Here is a 16,577-nt window from a genome sequence, read left to right as displayed (position 1 = left end):
TTACACTGCACAGGCAAGACATAGCAAATGTACATTATTCCGGAAGTTAAAAGAATGTTTACTTGTTAGTTATAATGTAATTTTATGTGGTGATTTTAATACTGTGACAGACGTGAAAGACAGAATAGCAAACACTCCAACACAAATGACCAAAGAGGGAAAACTTTTAAAAGATGTCACTGAAGATTTAATTGATGTTTACAGAGCACTGTACCCCAATAATATTGATTTTACACGTTTCGACACCAAAACCAAAACTCGAATTGATCGTATTTATACTTCTTCAAATATTAAAGCCTTTAACTACAAAACAATATTAACTGAATTCTCTGACCACTTGATCGTCCAGACGTCACTCACTCACGGCCCGTCTGAACAGAAAGGATACTGGAAAGTTAATCAATGTTTTCAAAATCTACATGCAATAAATGAAATAAAACTAGAAATCCATAGAATAATCTCTTTAAAATGTTTAACCAACTCTTACATCTCTCTCTGGGAAATGTTTAAATCAAGAATTAAACGTTTTCTTAAAAATCAAAGTAAAGAATTAAACAAAATAAAAAATGCATATTATGAAAATTTAATTACTGAGTACATAAATCTGAAACACAATCCTGATAATAATGATGATGATATAACTAAGATCAAAGAAATAAAATCTCAGATTAAACATATTAATTCTGAATTATTATTTAACATAACTAAAACAACAAATATTGACAATAACGGAAATATTGATCAAGCTGTTTTAAATTACACCAAAGAATTAAAAGATAAATTTATTGCTTCTGTCCAAGCCCCAAATGGCTCCATTATTTCTGAAGAGAAAGAAAAACGTGAAACAATAAAACTAATATGTGCAGAAAACTACAAAAGAATAAACCCAAAATATTTCGATGTTCAAACAATATTAAGAGACGTCCCCACGTACAGCCACCTGGACTTCAACCCGCTCACTCAAGAAATACAAGAGTCAGAAGTCAAACAGGCAATTTTACAACTAAATCGAGGAAAATGTCCTGGTCCAGATGGACTTTCCTCTGAATTATATCAATTATTTGTAAATGATATAAGTGAACTTTTAACTCGTGTGTATAATGAGGGTCTGTCCCGGGACTGTTTGGGGGACACTCTCTACGAAGGGGTCATGAATTTACTGTATAAAAAAGGAGACAAATGTGACATCAATAACTACAGGCACTTAACAATCATGAATACTGATTATAAAATACTGGCAAAAATTATTGTAAATAGAATGAACGATTTACTCGAAGAAATAATTGAAAAGGAACAAACGTGTGCGATTAAAGGGCGGGTCATGTGGGACAATCTATGCACTTTAAGAGAAGTTTTGAATTTAAATAAGGAAGACCAGAATTTTTATGTTTTAGGCCTAGACCAAAAAAAAGCCTTTGATTTTGTGTCACAGGAATATTTATGGCACGTATTGTCTAGATATGGTTTTCCTACAGAATTTATTAATATGATCAAATGTTTGTACTTTAAATCCACTGTATGTGTTAATGTAAATGGTGTTTTAACTAAATCGTTCAATGTGTGTCGTGGGGTAAAACAAGGATGTCCTCTGAGTGCAGCACTTTACGTTATAGCCATTAATCCACTAATATCCACTATCAATAAATGTACAAATATCGAAGGAATAGATCTTCATGACTCGTTTAAAGTTAAAGCCATGGCCTATGCAGATGACATCACTGTGATTATTCAAAACCAAACGGAAGTAGAACACTTAAACTCAATTCTTAAAATCTATGAAAATGCTTCAGGCGCGAAACTAAATCTCAATAAAACTGAAGCCGTCTGGATCGGAGAGGAAAACAGAAAAGTCATTATAAACATAAACCCTCAAGAAGAAATCAGAGTATTAGGACTAATCATATGCAACAACAGCTCTGACAGAAACTGGAAACTAAAAACTGATCAAACGAAAGAAGAATTTAAAAAATGGGAAAACAAAAAGACGACTTACCAACTAAGAATAAATATAATTAAAATGTTTATTCTCTCAAAACTAATATTCCTAGCTACAATCTTTCCTCCTCCAAAACAAACTGTACAACATCTAACTAAACTGTGTGTAAACTTCATCTGGGGCACGACTCGTGAAGTGACAAAACGACATTTATTATTTAAAGATAAAAGTGTCGGCGGTTTAGGAGCAACTAATTTGGAAGTTAAATTTACAATAACCTTCATAAAAAACACTTCCCTGGCCATTGCCCGAGGTGCTCCTTGGGTGGGGGACCTCAAACTGTGGAAAAGGCGGTTTGGGAGGGCACGTAAAGGCCCCGCTTACAAACTTCTATACGGTGATTTTACTGACAAACATAAACTGGATTTTAATGGATTAACTTCTAAAATGCTGTACAATTTAATAATAGAAACACTTTATGGGGACATGCTGATTTTTAAACAATTAACAGAAAATCAATCTATAAATGTAATAAAACGATTAAATAAATGCTCTGAACAAAGCATCAGAGACAAAAGGTGGCTAATGGCAGTGAACAGACTCCCTGTGCGAGCTGTTGTGTCGTGGAGCTGTTATGTGACAACTAAATTATGTCCCATGCCCAATTGTGAAGAGGAAGAGACTCTGGAGCACCTTCTCATGGACTGTTATAGAACTAAGGAAATATGGGACCGTCTAAAAACAATAGGACTCAATTTCCACTTGAATTACTGCTCCGTGGTGTACGCTCACTTACAGGAATCCTTCACCCCAAAGCGAACAGAACTTTTTCAGCTCATCATCTCCATCTGTACAATTCAGATCTGGAAAACACGGACAAAGTGTATCTTTCAACAAACTTTTATTAACAGTTCAACTGTATTCAGACAGATAATCACTGAACTCAAGAGACGAAGGACACTCAACACGTCCTTTTCCTGGGACATCTTGAATTTATAATTGTATTTGTATTTGTACATAGATATGTACTTCTGAAATTTTGTATACACTGTAAATTTATGTAAACATGTGAAACTTTAATAAAGTTGTTTAAAAACGCAAAGGAGGAAAAGGACTCGGTAAAGGAGGCGCCAAGCGCCACCGCAAAGTTCTCCGTGACAACATCCAGGGCATCACCAAGCCCGCTATCCGCCGTCTGGCTCGCCGCGGCGGCGTGAAGCGTATCTCCGGTCTGATCTACGAGGAGACCCGCGGAGTGCTCAAGGTTTTCCTGGAGAACGTGATCCGTGACGCCGTCACCTACACCGAGCACGCCAAGAGGAAGACCGTGACCGCCATGGACGTGGTGTACGCCCTGAAGAGACAGGGCCGCACTCTGTACGGCTTCGGAGGTTAAACGACACTTGACTGAACACGACAACAACAACAACGGCTCTTTTAAGAGCCACACACATGTGCAGAAGAGCATTATCTTTTCTCATGGTTACACCTCGTTTGATCCTAAATTATTAAAACTGGAAAAAGTAGAATAAAACCTTAGATCTACAGCGTGGCTATGAACTGTCTCAGATATATATTGTATTTTATATATATATATATATATATATATAAATGGGAGCTCTATCTGTGACTTAAATTCACAGATAAATGACCAGTGATCACATCCACCACCAGAGAGTGAAGATAATATGGGATTTAACTGGATTTAGACAGTTTTAACTTCTGGATATAAAGACAAAACAAGACTCAAGAGTACCTGAAATCACAGCCCTTTATCATTTATATGGTGATTATATGGATGAAATGGACTGAACTGAAGTAACTGGACATTTACAAAATGAAAAGACCAACTTTAGCAGTGAACCTGAAAATGGGCACTTGGAGGTAATATTGAATGTACTGGTCAACTAAATGTATTAGAACAAAATCATAACTTGATTTTGGGCCCAAAATGAGTCCAAGACATTGTAACATCTTTCTGTTGTCTTTAGTCCACATCCAGAGCTGTCACAGCCCAGACAACCCCCTCTGCTCAAAACAATCTTCTGCTTCTTTATGCATTATCTCCCCCCGGGATGGTAAATAAGTTGGGAAGTATGAACCCGCCCAAACGTTATGAACCTGAGACTGGCCGTTGGATATGGGCCTGAGTCCGTCAATCGATCATGTTTATATGTTTGCAGACTGTGAGGATGCAGAGTTTACAACCGGCCACTAGAGGCCTGTATAGTCCAAGCTCAGGGAGCCGAGTAAAAGACCTGAGGACGGGCGAGCAGAGAGTGTGGAGCACGGGACGTAACATCGATTAGTTTATACCTGGCAAAACATTCCATTTCCATAGCATTTATTACACGGCCCTCAGACCCACGGCCCTCAGATCCACGGCCCTCAGACCCACGGCCCTCAGAGGCCCTCAGACCCACGGCCCTCAGATCCACGGCCCTCAGAGGCCCTCAGAGGCCCTCAGACCCACGGCCCTCAGAGGCCCTCAGACCCACGGCCCTCAGACCCACGGCCCTCAGACCCACGGCCCTCAGAGGCCCTCAGACCCACGGCCCTCAGGCCCGTGGTGGTCATCAGTTTGATGATATGTTCAGTTATTAAACTCATGGATCATAGTTTTACGCCTGTAGGTTATTCGAGGCATTTGGGCTCACCCACGGCACCTCGCCCGTTCACGTCACCTACACGCGCTCTGATTGGTCTAGACCAGGGGGGTCAAACTCAATTGGGTCGCGGGCCGAACACAACGTAAAAAATAAAACAATACAAAATATAAGAAATAAATAGCTTTATAAAGCCTACGCTGTTTTTCAAGCAATTACTGGATCAATTAAAAGAAATTACAAACACGTTTGTTCTCATAAACTGAAATGTATTTAGAAAAACAAGTGTCATTTCACCAACTCTGAGCTTCAGTTTATGAGCATCACAACTTCAGAGTTGATCTACAGAGATAAACATTTAGTCTATTGTTAAATATAGTTAAATATTGTATTTGAATTAACAAAATAAACTTCTCAAGATCTAAAAAAACCTTTTAAAAGTACTAAGTAACATTTCCACTTCTGTGTAGTTCTCTGTAGTTCTCTGTAGTTCTCTGTAGTCATCTGTAGTTCTCTGTAGTTCTCTGTAGTCCTCTGTAGTTCTCTGTAGTTCTCTGTAGTCATCTGTAGTCCTCTGTAGTCCTCTGTAGTTCTCTGTAGTTCTCTGTAGTTCTCTGTAGTCATCTGTAGTTCTCTGTAGTTCTCTGTAGTCATCTGTAGTTCTCTGTAGTCATCTGTAGTCCTCTGTAGTTCTCTGTAGTCATCTGTAGTTCTCTGTAGTTCTCTGTAGTCATCTGTAGTCCTCTCTAGTCCTCTGTAGTTCTCTGTAGTCATCTGTAGTCCTCTGTAGTTCTCTGTAGTCATCTGTAGTCCTCTGTAGTCCTCTGTAGTTCTCTGTAGTTCTCTGTAGTCATCTGTAGTTCTCTGTAGTCATCTGTAGTCCTCTGTAGTTCTCTGTAGTCATCTGTAGTTCTCTGTAGTTCTCTGTAGTCCTCTGTAGTCATCTGTAGTCCTCTGTAGTTCTCTGTAGTCCTCTGTAGTTCTCTGTAGTTCTCTGTAGTCCTCTGTAGTTCTCTGTAGTCATCTGTAGTCCTCTGTAGTTCTCTGTAGTCATATGTAGTTCTCTGTAGTTATCTGTAGTCATCTGTAGTTCTCTGTAGTTCTCTGTAGTTCTCTGTAGTCCTCTGTAGTTCTCTGTAGTCCTCTGTAGTTCGCTGTAGTCATCTGTAGTCCTATGTAGTTCTCTGTAGTCCTCTGTAGTTCTCTGTAGTCCTCTGTAGTCCTCTGTAGTTCTCTGTAGTCCTCTGTAGTTCTCTGTAGTCATATGTAGTTCTCTGTAGTTCTCTGTAGTTCTCTGTAGTCATCTGTAGTTCTCTGTAGTTCTCTGTAGTCCTCTGTAGTTCTCTGTAGTTCTCTGTAGTTCTCTGTAGTCCTCTGTAGTTCTCTGTAGTTCTCTGTAGTTCTCTGTAGTCCTCTGTAGTTCTCTGTAGTCCTCTGTAGTTCTCTGTAGTTCTCTGTAGTCATCTGTAGTCCTCTGTAGTTCTCTGTAGTTATCTGTATCATCTGTAGTCCTTTGTAGTTCTCTGTAGTCCTCTGTAGTTCTCTGTAGTTCTCTGTAGTCCTCTGTAGTTCTCTGTAGTCATCTGTAGTCCTCTGTAGTTCTCTGTAGTTCTCTGTAGTTCTCTGTAGTTCTCTGTAGTCATCTGTAGTCCTCTGTAGTCCTCTGTAGTTCTCTGTAGTTCTCCGTAGTTCTCTGTAGTTCTCTGTAGTTCTCTGTAGGTCTCTGTAGTTCTCTGTAGTTCTCTGTAGTTCTCTGTAGTTTTCTGTAGTTCTCTGTAGTCATCTGTAGTCCTCTGTAGTTCTCTGTAGTCATCTGTAGTTCTCTGTAGTTCTCTGTAGTCATCTGTAGTTCTCTGTAGTTCTCTGTAGTTCTCTGTAGTCATCTGTAGTCCTCTGTAGTTCTCTGTAGTCATCTGTAGTTCTCTGTAGTTCTCTGTAGTCATCTGTAGTTCTCTGTAGTCATCTGTAGTCCTCTGTAGTTCTCTGTAGTCATCTGTAGTTCTCTGTAGTTCTCTGTAGTCCTCTGTAGTCCTCTGTAGTCCTCTGTAGTCCTCTGTAGTCCTCTGTAGTTCTCTGTAGTCATCTGTAGTCCTCTGTAGTTCTCTGTAGTCATCTGTAGTCCTCTGTAGTCCTCTGTAGTTCTCTGTAGTTCTCTGTAGTCATCTGTAGTTCTCTGTAGTCATCTGTAGTCCTCTGTAGTTCTCTGTAGTCATCTGTAGTTCTCTGTAGTTCTCTGTAGTTCTCTGTAGTCCTCTGTAGTCATCTGTAGTCCTCTGTAGTTCTCTGTAGTCCTCTGTAGTTCTCTGTAGTTCTCTCTAGTCCTCTGTAGTTCTCTGTAGTCATCTGTAGTCCTCTGTAGTTCTCTGTAGTCATATGTAGTTCTCTGTAGTTCTCTGTAGTCATCTGTAGTTCTCTGTAGTTCTCTGTAGTTCTCTGTAGTCCTCTGTAGTTCTCTGTAGTCCTCTGTAGTTCTCTGTAGTCATCTGTAGTCCTATGTAGTTCTCTGTAGTTCTCTGTAGTCCTCTGTAGTTCTCTGTAGTCCTCTGTAGTCCTCTGTAGTTCTCTGTAGTCCTCTGTAGTTCTCTGTAGTCATATGTAGTTCTCTGTAGTTCTCTGTAGTTCTCTGTAGTCATCTGTAGTTCTCTGTAGTTCTCTGTAGTTCTCTGTAGTCCTCTGTAGTTCTCTGTAGTTCTCTGTAGTTCTCTGTAGTCCTCTGTAGTTATCTGTAGTTCTCTGTAGTTCTCTGTAGTCCTCTGTAGTTCTCTGTAGTCCTCTGTAGTTCTCTGTAGTTCTCTGTAGTCATCTGTAGTCCTCTGTAGTTCTCTGTAGTTCTCTGTATCATCTATAGTTCTCTGTAGTCATCTGTAGTCCTCTGTAGTTCTCTGTAGTTCTCTGTAGTTCTCTGTAGTCCTCTGTAGTCCTCTGTAGTTCTCTGTAGTTCTCTGTAGTTCTCTGTAGTTCTCTGTAGTTCTCTGTAGGTCTCAGTAGTTCTCTGTAGTTCTCTGTAGTTCTCTGTAGTTCTCTGTAGTTTTCTGTAGTTCTCTGTAGTCATCTGTAGTCCTCTGTAGTTCTCTGTAGTTCTCTGTAGGTCTCTGTAGTTCTCTGTAGTCCTCTGTAGTTCTCTGTAGTTCTCTGTAGTTATCTGTAGGTCTCTGTAGTCCTCTGTAGTTCTCTGTAGTTCTCTGTAGTCCTCTGTAGTTCTCTGTAGTCCTCTGTAGTTCTCTGTAGTTCTCTGTATTCCTCTGTAGTTCTCTGTAGTTCTCTGTAGTTCTCTGTAGTTCTCTGTAGTCATCTGTAGTCCTCTGTAGTCCTCTGTAGTTCTCTGTAGTCATCTGTAGTTCTCTGTAGTTCTCTGTAGTCCTCTGTAGTTCTCTGTAGTCCTCTGTAGTTCTCTGTAGTTATCTGTAGTTCTCTGTAGTCCTCTGTAGTTCTCTGTAGTCATCTGTAGTCCTCTGTAGTTCTCTGTAGTCATCTGTAGTTCTCTGTAGTTCTCTGTAGTTCTCTGTAGTTCTCTGTAGTCATCTGTAGTTCTCTGTAGTTCTCTGTAGTCCTCTGTAGTTCTCTGTAGTTCTCTGTAGTTCTCTGTAGTTCTCTGTAGTTCTCTGTAGTCATCTGTAGTCCTCTGTAGTCCTCTGTAGTTCTCTGTAGTTCTCTGTAGTTCTCTGTAGTCATCTGTAGTCCTCTGTAGTTCTCTGTAGTCATCTGTAGTTCTCTGTAGTTCTCTGTAGTCATCTGTAGTTCTCTGTAGTCATCTGTAGTCCTCTGTAGTTCTCTGTAGTCATCTGTAGTTCTCTGTAGTTCTCTGTAGTCATCTGTAGTCCTCTGTAGTCCTCTGTAGTTCTCTGTAGTCATCTGTAGTCCTCTGTAGTTCTCTGTAGTCATCTGTAGTCCTCTGTAGTCCTCTGTAGTTCTCTGTAGTTCTCTGTAGTCATCTGTAGTTCTCTGTAGTCATCTGTAGTCCTCTGTAGTTCTCTGTAGTCATCTGTAGTTCTCTGTAGTTCTCTGTAGTCCTCTGTAGTCATCTGTAGTCCTCTGTAGTTCTCTGTAGTCCTCTGTAGTTCACTGTAGTTCTCTGTAGTCCTCTGTAGTTCTCTGTAGTCATCTGTAGTCCTCTGTAGTTCTCTGTAGTCATATGTAGTTCTCTGTAGTTATCTGTAGTCATCTGTAGTTCTCTGTAGTTCTCTGTAGTTCTCTGTAGTCCTCTGTAGTTCTCTGTAGTTCTCTGTAGTTCTCTGTAGTTCTCTCTAGTCCTCTGTAGTTCTCTGTAGTCATCTGTAGTCCTCTGTAGTTCTCTGTAGTCATATGTAGTTCTCTGTAGTTCTCTGTAGTCATCTGTAGTTCTCTGTAGTTCTCTGTAGTTCTCTGTAGTCCTCTGTAGTTCTCTGTAGTCATCTGTAGTTCTCTGTAGTCATCTGTAGTCCTATGTAGTTCTCTGTAGTTCTCTGTAGTCCTCTGTAGTTCTCTGTAGTCCTCTGTAGTCCTCTGTAGTTCTCTGTAGTCCTCTGTAGTTCTCTGTAGTCATATTTAGTTCTCTGTAGTTCTCTGTAGTCCTCTGTAGTTCTCTGTAGTTCTCTGTAGTTCTCTGTAGTTCTCTGTAGTTCTCTGTAGTTCTCTGTAGTCCTCTGTAGTTCTCTGTAGTCCTCTGTAGTTCTCTGTAGTTCTCTGTAGTCATCTGTAGTCCTCTGTAGTTCTCTGTAGTTCTCTGTATCATCTGTAGTCCTTTGTAGTTCTCTGTAGTCCTCTGTAGTTCTCTGTAGTTCTCTGTAGTCCTCTGTAGTTCTCTGTAGTCATCTGTAGTCCTCTGTAGTTCTCTGTAGTTCTCTGTAGTTCTCTCTAGTTCTCTGTAGTCATCTGTAGTCCTCTGTAGTCCTCTGTAGTTCTCTGTAGTTCTCTGTAGGTCTCTGTAGTTCTCTGTAGTTCTCTGTAGGTCTCTGTAGTTCTCTGTAGTTCTCTGTAGTTTTCTGTAGTCATCTGTAGTCCTCTGTAGTTCTCTGTAGTTCTCTGTAGGTCTCTGTAGTTCTCTGTAGTCCTCTGTAGTTCTCTGTAGTTCTCTGTAGTTATCTGTAGGTCTCTGTAGTCCTCTGTTGTTCTCTGTAGTTCTCTGTAGTCCTCTGTAGTTCTCTGTAGTTCTCTGTATTCCTCTGTAGTTCTCTGTAGTTCTCTGTAGTTCTCTGTAGTTCTCTGTAGTCATCTGTAGTCCTCTGTAGTCCTCTGTAGTTCTCTGTAGTCATCTGTAGTTCTCTGTAGTTCTCTGTAGTCCTCTGTAGTCCTCTGTAGTTCTCTGTAGTCCTCTGTAGTTCTCTGTAGTTATCTGTAGTTCTCTGTAGTCCTCTGTAGTTCTCTGTAGTCCTCTGTAGTCCTCTGTAGTTCTCTGTAGTCATCTGTAGTTCTCTGTAGTTCTCTGTAGTTCTCTGTAGTCATCTGTAGTTCTCTGTAGTTCTCTGTAGTCATCTGTAGTTCTCTGTAGTTCTCTGTAGTCATCTGTAGTTCTCTGTAGTTCTCTGTAGTTCTCTGTAGTCATCTGTAGTTCTCTGTAGTTCTCTGTAGTCATCTGTAGTTCTCTGTAGTTCTCTGTAGTTCTCTGTAGTTATCTGTAGGTCTCTGTAGTCCTCTGTAGTTCTCTGTAGTTCTCTGTAGTCCTCTGTAGTTCTCTGTAGTTCTCTGTATTCCTCTGTAGTTCTCTGTAGTTCTCTGTAGTTCTCTGTAGTTCTCTGTAGTCATCTGTAGTTCTCTGTAGTTCTCTGTAGTTCTCTGTAGTCATCTGTAGTTCTCTGTAGTTCTCTGTAGTTCTCTTTACACCTGAACTGACTCACCATTAAACACAAACACACGTGGAGCGTTTAAGGAGGTTAAGTTTCGCCTCAGGCCTTGAAAATATAGAATAAGTTGCATGAGCCACAGTTTCCATCAAACCAAACTCTTTCTCAAATCGTGGGCCAAATATTATGTACAAAATAAAACAATACAAAATGGCCACTGGGGGAGTCTGCGACATGCTGCAGCGAGCCACGCCCTATCCAGATATTATAATAGATCCATGCATGATGATCTGGTGCCGACCATAACTTTATTCACACGTATTTACGACATAATAAGCATCATGTTTAGCATTTTGTGGCGCTGGCTTCTTCCTGGTGTATTTGTCGATACACTTATGATGCTAATGTAGACTTATTTATGTTTGTTTTTCAGTTTCATTCGAACTTTTCACACCACAATTGTAAATCATTGTAAGCTGTCTTGATCTGCGTTTCAAATACACAACTATTCAACGCGTAGAGAGCAGATCTGAGAGCAGTACAGTATCTGTGTTAGAGATAATTGTGATGTAGAATGTACCAGCTTTAGCTCACACTTCCAGGTTTGTTCTCTACTGTTATTGTCTGTGTTAAGGATAACTGTTGTGTTATTTTAACATAACGGTTGTGTTATTTTAACATAACTGTTGTGTTATTTTAACATAACTGTTGTGTTATTTTAACATAACTGTTGTGTTATTTTAACATAACTGTTGTGTTATTTTAACATAACTGTTGTGTTATTTTAACTTAACTGTTGTGTTATTTTAACATAACTGTTGTGTTGTTTTAACATAACTGTTGTGTTATTTTACCATAACTGTTGTGTTATTTACCTGCCTTCTCTTACACGGTTTGTATGTCTGCAGTGCTTCTTCATTGTTGTCATTAAATAGTTTTCCTGACATTTAGTGTATTTTTTCAGTTACCGTTGCTAAATATACTTTAACCCTTCGGGGTCCGAAGCTTTTTTGGCCGTTCTTGGGTACCTTCAATTTTGCCCTGATATACTACATTAAGAAATGTTTACCAGACCAATGTTGGGTATCTTTTTTCCAGCACAACCTCATCAATATGTTCAGTTAGTTTTTCACTTTGACATACTATTTCAACATACTGGACCTAAACACACACAGAAAACACAAAGTCTAGAAAAATTATGTTTTTTTCATTATAAAACCCTCAAACATGCTCAACCAAGCGTTTAAAAAGGTTCAAAGTGAACCACAAGGTGCAAATATGAACATATAAAAGTATTCTTGTGATATATACAAGCAATAAACAACTATTTACAATAAAAAGTTGCTAAATCCACAGGCGTTTTTCTATTTGTGCTACAACAGTTTCTGTCCAAAATGACAGAGAGCCACATCACAGGCCTTGTACTTCCATGTGAGTGATGTTCAGAAGGAGCTCTAAACCAGGTCTAAACCAGGACTAAACCAGGACTAAACCAGGACTAAACCAGGACTAAACCAGGTCTAAACCAGGTCTAAACCAGGACTAAACCAGGTCTAAACCAGGACTAAACCAGGTCTAAACCAGGACTAAACCAGGACTAAACCAGGTCTAAACCAGGTCTAAACCAGGTCTAAACCAGGACTAAACCAGGACTAAACCAGGTCTAAACAAGGACTAAACCAGGTCTAAACCAGGACTAAACCAGGTCTAAACCAGGACTAAACCAGGTCTAAACCAGGACTAAACCAGGACTAAACCAGGTCTAAACCAGGTCTAAACCAGGACTAAACCAGGACTAAACCAGGACTAAACCAGGTCAAAACCAGGTCTAAACCAGGACTAAACCAGGACTAAACCAGGACTAAACCAGGTCTAAACCAGGTCTAAACCAGGACTAAACCAGGACTAAACCAGGACTAAACCAGTTCTAAACCAGGACTAAACCAGGACTAAACCAGGTCAAAACCAGGACTAAACCAGGACTAAACCAGGACTAAACCAGGACCAAACCAGGTCTAAACCAGGAGACCACCCCCACCCCCATCTCGTCACTCTGATCACTCTGACTCCCCAAAAGCAGACCCCCATCACTCCGACTCCCATTTAGCGCCTTTAGCCTGTTTTCTATATCTGCCCAATCAAGCTCCTTTGTTCCAAGGAATCTTCCTGCAGCTTTAGCAATGATCCTGATCCTTTCAGTTCTGCTTTGAGCCTGAGCAGCACAGTTTACAACATCCACCATAAAGAGTACAAAATCCTCTCTATCCACAACCAGGGTATTCTCATTAATTCTGGAACCTGCACACTTGGGACCTCCACTCTTGAAACCTTCACACTTCTTGGGAGCCACGCTGGCCTTTCTCATTTCGCCCTGGCTGGGAGCAGCGCTGGCTCCTCTCTCTGTATTTACTCTAAACTCGTTACTTGAAACTTTCTTGACTGCATCTGCATAGGATATATCTTGAGAGACCTTTATTTTCTGCACCTCAGCAGCTCTTTTGCTAAACCTGCATCCCCCATAGGCAGAGCTATGTTCTTCCCCACAGTTACAGCACTTCAGTTTTGCACCCACGTCACACTTCCCATACTCATGATCTCCTGCACATTTACCACATCTTTGCTTCCCTCTACAGACCGCTGCAATATGCCCAAAGCGCTGGCACTTAAAGCAACGCAGGGGCGGCGGAACATATGGCCTGACGCTATAGCACATGTACCCAATGAACACCTTACTAGGCAGGCACCTCCCTTCAAGTGTTACCATTACCGACAAGCTGTCACATCTTACCCCAAACCGGGTCACCTTCAAACGCCTAGCGTCCACCACCGTAACTCCAGTCAAATTCTCCTTAACTTCATCCACAGACGTCGCCGTAGGGACACCTACGATAACTCCTCTGACCGTGTTTCTTTCAGCATCAGACACAAGAATGTCCTTTCCACCCAGACGTTTAGTTCCAATCGCCTTCCGTTGCTGAGCCGCGTCCTTGCACACGACCAGCAGCGAGCCATCTCTAAGGACACTCGCACTCTTGATCACTCCCACAGCTACAGTTAGGCTCTTTGACAATGCCACTGAATTCCACTCCTTAAAGGATGCACTATCCTGTGCAAGCTTTATGATCACCTTACAGTCTCTGCTCTCACCCCGGATATCAATAGCTTCAGCCTCATCCTGCTGCTCATTCCCAGAACCCTCGGACGAGCTAAAGGACTTTTTACGTTTCCGGGCACGTGCAGGCAGAAAAGGCTGCTCCTCCACGCCGTCCAGAATGTCTTCCATCCCCGATCCACTCTCCTCCGCCATCTCCCGTCTCTCCAGACCGGGTGTTGAGCAAGGTTTATGTTGTTGTTGTTGTTTTATGGCGGTTGGCATCCAAGTGTTGCATTACCGCCAGACTTTATTCCTCAGACTTTGTGTTGTTGTTGTTGTTTTATGGCGGTTGGTTTCCAAGCGTTACATCGCCTTCCATTACTTTGGTGTTTCAAAGCCCATGAGTTCAAAGCACGTTATAACATCCTCTTCCTCCTCATCCTCAATGCTCATTCCATGGCTCGAGCCGAACAAGAATAAAGTCTTTACTACACATGTAGTACTTTTATGCAAGAATGCAGACACTCTCAATGGCTTCAACCATTGCACAATATCTAGTTAGGCCCGAGCGCCACAAGCTGGCGAGAGGCCTATTAATCTCGTAAGGCCGTGCGAAGCACGGCTGCGAAAGTGCGCACGTAGTGCGCACGAAATCGAGCGCGAAGCGCTCGCCCACTTCCAAACACTCACTAACACACTCCTTCACTCATGCACGCCCCGTGCATACTAATTAGTAGTAGGAAAATGGAACATTACCGTTGTAAACGGGCGAAGCCCGTGCAAAAGTGCGCACTAAACGAGCACTTTACATTGAGATGACGACCGCGAAGCGGTCGTCATCCCCATATAAAGCACTCATTTGCGCTAAGTAGCTCACGAATACGTTCCCCATCTCTTGCATGTTCCGTGCATATAAGCATGTAATGCAAAAATTGAACATTATTACTGTATAGAGGGCCAAAAACACAAAGTGGGCGGAGCCCACTCAAAATTAACGAAAGTACCCGTCAGTGACCAGGGACCCACACCATGAGGTAGGAAAGCGCGAGCGCTTTCCGAAAATGTATAGTTTATGATATTTGAAAAATGGGAAACATTGTTTTCGCATCGGAATATTATTCTTTCTTCTCGGGACCAACCCCCCTATTTTTCACCCAGTGAACATTGACGAAAAGTCACAAAAATGTTCACACCTCTAAAAATCGTGCCTCTCTACATTCTGGCTATTTCCCTTTTCTAAAATAAAAAAAATTGGCGCGTCAGCGCCCCCAAATGTACCAAAAATGCATTGAGAGATGGGAAATGACCCAAAAAAAATCTGATCGTAGAATCATGAAATTTGGCGCCGAGGTAGATGGTGACAAGAGAAGTAAAAAATATTATTACGGCAACGCCGTCCGCCCAACCAAATGTCGGCCATATTGCTTCAAAAATGGCTAAACATGACTTCGGAGTTTTTCCAAACGTCGTACTTTTACGAACTCCTCCCAGGGCGTTGGCCCTAAAAAGCTGAAATTTGGTGAAAATGCTACTGAGGAGTGGGACATCAAAAGTTATCCAAATTACATTGATACCTCTCACGGTCTCTGTGCGGCGAAGCCGCAAACTGTAGCTAGAATTTCAGAAATCTCCCATATTTAAAATTTCTGCCGTTTGCGCAGATAAAGTCCGAATTGCGTCAAATTAGAATCAGTTGTTAAACTCTTTGCCCTAAACCTACTTGAAGTGAAATAAATTCATTTGGCGCCACAGCGCCCCCTACAGATTTTATATGGAGGTTAAATGTTTAGTTTTGCGAAATTATATGAAATTTGACACACAACTCAATTTTAGCATCCCCATCAAAAAAGTCAATGAGACCCATGTCATAATTGTTATGGCGTTGCCGTAACGATGACCGAAACCTTTCATGTTATTCCAATGGGGAAATCGCCAGAACATGTTTACACTTTAGACTTTCACAAACTCCTCCCAGGGCGTCAGCCCTATTAACCTGAAATTTGGTGAGACTCATCTTCAGGGGTGGACCATCAAAAGTTATCCACATTTTCATTCAAAGAGTCACGGTGTCTGTGCGGCAAAGCCGCACATTTTGCCAAGAATTCAAAATAAAATTGCTTTTTGATGGTAAAACAAAGGGGAGAAGATGTGACAGCGTCACAGATTCAGCAGTAGGCGTAATAAAAGGACAATTGGGGCGCGTTAGCGCCCCCTCCTCTTGCGGCGTGGCGGCGGTGTGGCGGCGGCGTGGCGAGGGCCGATCATTGCCGCTTGCGGCTATATTTTATATATATTTTTGTAAAGGTGGATTTATTGGTAGGAGCTGTACGCCAAAAAGTTTTTTTTTTTCTTATGCCATGTGTTTATTTCTATACTGCACATTTTCAGTGATTCAATAGTGTCACTCAAATCCGAAACAATTAAAATGTATTTAATGAAGTTGATTGTTTTATCCCTTTATTGGAGGGAAAAAGGGATATTTTTTGTCGACTTTGAATTTGCTGAATTCACTCACACATATAATTTAGAATATGTTTACAGCAGAAGAGACAGTTTAGGTCTAAAACATGAGATCTGGATCGTGCTCCTCAAAAACATCTTCACCTTCTGTCTGCGCCTCCTTGTGGTTTGAATCAGAAATGTCTGTTCTATTGTTGTTTCGCTGCAGTAAGTTAGATTCAGATTTGACTGTAGATTGAGACATTTTGTTGTTTGAAGATAAAATTCCATCTAAATAATGTCAGCCTTTGCGATTTGATAATTGTGCCGAATCAAATGGTGATTGTCATATTTTGTGGTCTTATTGAGGACATTTGCAGAGGGTCTGGTGGATGTCGCCCTCTTGTGGCAGAACAGAGTAAGTTTCACACACGCTGCAGACTTGAATGTATAAGATTGATAATGATGAAGGTAAACTTTTAAAAGTGATCTCAGAGGATTTGACTGACGTTTTTTTAGAGAACTGTTTAATTGATCAAAATAGCTAGAATTATTTTTTTTCAATTCAAATTACTAAGTCTAGAATAAATAGAATATACAGGACTCTAAATATACTGCTCAGAATGGGCCACGTACACGTAACACAAAGCTTCTTATTCTATTTCTTCATCTTTATTTGAGGGGTCCCTTGGGATTACTTTAAATTAATAATTTGATCGATCACAGATTATTCATATTCTGGA

The sequence above is a fragment of the Eucyclogobius newberryi genome, unplaced genomic scaffold (genome assembly GCF_026437365.1).
Source record: "Eucyclogobius newberryi isolate DKJ021-1_F unplaced genomic scaffold, fEucNew1.0.hap1 SCAF_37, whole genome shotgun sequence".
Taxonomy (NCBI): Eukaryota; Metazoa; Chordata; class Actinopteri; order Gobiiformes; family Gobiidae; genus Eucyclogobius; species Eucyclogobius newberryi.
The sequence above is the reverse complement of the archived record's forward strand: the minus strand, read 5'-3'. Positions refer to the sequence as shown.